The 4,157-nt window shown below is 45.6% G+C and overlaps 1 non-coding gene across 1 annotated transcript; it reads left to right on the top strand.

The window, feature by feature from the left end:
- Positions 1–2,097: 2,097 nt before the first annotated feature.
- TRNAC-GCA lies at positions 2,098–2,168 on the top strand. The gene has a single exon. It is a non-coding gene; the product is annotated as a tRNA-Cys (tRNA).
- Positions 2,169–4,157: the final 1,989 nt, after the last annotated feature.

Raw genomic sequence — 4,157 nt, 5'->3', positions numbered from 1 at the left:
TCATAATGTTAAAACGTGCATTTGCACATACATAAGTAATAGTAGTACTCCCTCCGTCTAGGTGTATAAGCCTTCCCTCCTTCTTGGTCACAGTGCACAACCGAAGATGACTTATTGACCTGGACGGAGGGAGTAGCACAGTCTGCAAGCATATATCAAGAGAGACGTGTAGTGCGATAGTGGAAAAAAATTACTCGTATATGAGACCAGGTCTCACGGTTAGCAGGTGAGACCTGTCCTGATGGATGACATGTGGCTTTTAAGTGAGGGGTGGGGGATTCTTTGAGATTTGTGAATGCCACGTGTCATCCATCAGGATGGGTCTCGCATGAGACCTGGTCTCATAGAATTCTTTTCCTGCGATAGTATATAGTAAAGTTTGTGCTATATGCACGTACTTGCAAAATGCGTATGAATACACAAGGTTTCCAAACTTTCCCTTTTACATACTTAATTAAGGACGCTAAAAATTCCTGAACATTCGGGATTTATCATTTGCGTCCCAAAACTAATGAGACCGCCTTACGAAACAAAAATTATACTCCTCCTCAAAGCCACATCGCTCACAGGAGTGCTTGCGGCGCGCCACGAGTGCCCTGGTGCGTGGCCGTTTCCCAGCGCGTCGACACAACGCCTCTTCCTCAGCCTCGCAACTCGCGAGGTGCTGATTGGCGGCTTGCCAGCGGGCGAGCGCAATCTCACCGATGTGGTGATCCGGCGCCAACAGGTACTCCTCCTCGCTAGAAGTGTGCACCTGGTCCATGTACTGCCAAGCGTAGATGAGGCGCTTGGGCCCGACTGCACTCAGGGCATCGGCACGGGCGTCCTCCGCCACCCTCACGACCCTTGCACGAGCCTTCTGCCAAAGAGCCAATTACCTGACTCTCTCGGACGCGACATAGGCCTCCCATGCAGCTTGTTCCGCAGTGCGCTTCTCTTCCTAAGCCTTCTTCTCCGCCTCTATTTTAGCGTGCTCTGCTGGAGGCAAAGCCTCCCACAAGGCGACATCCATTTCTTTCCAAAGCTCCTCAAGGCTGGGGGGCTCGGCGGGCGGTGCGGCATTCTCCTTGTAGCGGGGAGCCGACGCGTCCACCGGCGCGCGTGCTGGCGAGATTGGGAACGCCGACGCGTCCACCTCGACGCGTCACAGCGAGGAGTGGAACACCGACGCGTCCTCCTCGACTAGTGGCAGCGAGGAATGGAACGGCGACGCGTCGCGTAGCGGCGAGGAGCGGAACACCGATGTGTCCTCCTCGACTAGTGGCGGCGAGGAACGGAACGGCGACGCGTGACCGTCCGCGCGGTGCAGCGAGGGGCTCCTAGGGCTTGGGAGGGGCGATGCCATGGTGGTCGACGTGAGAGGGAGGGGAGGAGATAGCGATGAATGTGATATACGGTTCTAATCCTAGATGGAAAAATAAATAGAAAAAGAAATCTAAAAAGGCACATCCTCCCTCTCTGTCAAGCGTAATGAACTAGGTGCTGATACAGTACAAAAAAACAAACTAAATTAACCAAGCGAGACATACGATAGACGAAGGAAGCGCCCACCCAGCAGGAGGGCTAAAACCTGTAGTTTTGAAGTTGCAAAACTCCAGCTTCGAAGCTGGAGTGCTTTAGCTCTATATATTCCTTTTCTAGTCTTTCTCTTTTGATGTCGCAAAGTTGAAAAAATAAAAAGAGAAAAAAATCAGTTATGAAATGCAGTAATTCTTCTTTATTCTTCTAATTGATTGCAATTAAACTCGGCTCAATCTTTTTTTTCTAAAAAAGATTGAGCCGAATAAAAATAGATCATGATATGATCATGAGACTTGACAAATTGAGATTCGTCTATTCTATATATCACCTTGATACACAATGTGAACTTGACCACAAGGTCTAAGTATAATTTGTTTTTCATAGCAGTCAATAGTGGCTATATATTCTTGCAACCAGTCCATCCCAAGTATTACGTCAAAATCTTGCATTTCCATTGCAATAACTGCTAACATATAAGAATTTTTGAAGAAAGAAAAGACAGAAATACCCAATATCTTGCTAGAACAAGATATTGGGTATTTCTGTCTTTATTTTGAATCTTTGATCGAATTTTTTGGCGGCATGGCCAAGCGGTAAGGCAGGGGACTGCAAATCCTTTATCCCCAGTTCAAATCTGGGTGGCGTCAAATCCGGTCTTTCATGCAAGAGTTTCATTTTTGGCCGCTATTACGGTCGAGGGGGAGGAGATAGCGATGTCGTGGGAGGCGCAGTATTTATAGCGAGCAATGGCACACCTACGTAAGATATGGACTGAGCTGCACTGACTTAACTGCCGGTCCAATTGCGTCACTGACATGTGGGCCAGACCCCTGTTGGGCCCATATGTCAGTGACCGAATGCACCTGCAGTTAAGTAACAACTACGTGGGCATATTTGTTGGAGTAAATTACGGGGGAGCGAAGGGGTGGAAATATTGCTGGTCACAACGGATTGGACGAGCGTGGGGGGAGGAGAGTCATGCATGCAGATTTTTTCACACGGGGTGGAGTGGTGGGACCGCCGGAGGGAGATGGAGAGTTTGGCAGGCATATTGTTTCACACATCGAGAGGAAATTTTTGGAGATGAACGGGCTTCCTGCAGGTATGGGGAACGGTGCATAATAAGTCATCTTGCATGCCGGGCTAGGTATAGTCTCAAGTCATTAAAAACAAACACGCCCCACACATGTTCATATTTCAGGGTGCACTAAATTATTGCATGCGATATTAAGGCTGGCCATAATGGTAGTATCTTAGCTGGTATCATGCACATGGGAATAGCAAACATGCTGATGTGGCAAAGAATTAAAGAAGAGAGGGGGGTTAGAGTAACTAGAGTTCATGCATGCATTGGTAAACACATTTTTTTGTGGAGAATGACAACACTGGTTGAGTACTTTTATAGACTTCAAAAACTCTTCCACAATGTGTCAACATTCACAATGTCAAATCAATATTTTTACACTCATTATAAAACGTAGTTCTTATACTAGTACTAGTTGAGTACTCATTATAATCAGTACTCCCTCCGTCTAGGTTAGCAAGTCATCTTAGATTGTGCACTGTGACCAAGGAGGAGGGGAAAACGAGAGATCTTAATGTTTATAATCAGTACTCCCTCCATCTAGGTGAGCAAGTCATCTTAAATTGTGCACTGTGACCAAGGAGGAGGGGAAAACGGGAGATCTTAATGTTTATTTGCTAATTAATAGCATTGCATGCAATGAACTAACCACTACATGTCGTGTTTGGTAGTCTCAAGTCATTAAAAGCATGCACACCCACATCTCCTATTGGTTGATATGTCAAGAAACAAGAAACGAGGTAGAAGTTAATGCACCGCGCCTAAGACTAGCCACAATGGATAGTAACATACACATATCCCTAGACTATGTTACTACCTTCATAGTGGGTAGTAACTTAAGTGTGGTAACATGCAAAGATTCATTTATTAGGTTATAGACTCATATTGCATTGGGACATGTGATGTTACAGTAACTAGCTAAGTTACTACAATTACCTCTCTCTTCATTAACTCATTGCCACATAAGCAAACCTGCTGAGTTGGACTCGATGTTACCGCTGAAGTTACTCCCACTATGGCTAGTCCAAGTGTTTTGGGAGTATTGTAGATATTGATATTTTTAGTATAAATTTGGTCCTGGGATTTCATTGGTGCCTGTCAAAGCGTTAACAGGTCTGCTATGCGTGACCTGAAGATGAAAGCGTTGAGCATCTCGAAGTTGATCAACAATCTTCAATTGTCAAAGATTAGCCGTTCGGCCAATAAGGTGGCACACTTAATCGCTAAGTATAGCTTTGACAATAGATTAGATGGTATTCTTGTAAATAATGTACTGCCCTGTGTGGTGAATATTGTATCGAATGAGTGTACTGGTGTGGCTGGTTCATTAATATAAGGTGGTGTTAAAAAAAGTATAAATTTGGTCAAACACTTTGCAAACGGTTGATGGGAGTAAAAAGGACCAGAGGGAGTATCATGCATGCGGAGTAGGCAAAAAAAATTGCTTGTCTAAAAAAAAGGCAAAAAAATTGCTCATTTATAGCCGGTCGAAGTCTCAAAGGGCGCGACTGCGCGAGGGAGGCGAAGGTCGTGGGAGGCGTGATGTTTGACG

Source organism: Triticum dicoccoides, chromosome 3A (assembly GCF_002162155.2).
Source record: "Triticum dicoccoides isolate Atlit2015 ecotype Zavitan chromosome 3A, WEW_v2.0, whole genome shotgun sequence".
Classification (NCBI taxonomy): Eukaryota; Viridiplantae; Streptophyta; class Magnoliopsida; order Poales; family Poaceae; genus Triticum; species Triticum dicoccoides.
Note: the sequence above shows the minus strand (reverse complement) of the source record. Positions and strands in the feature narration are given on the sequence as shown.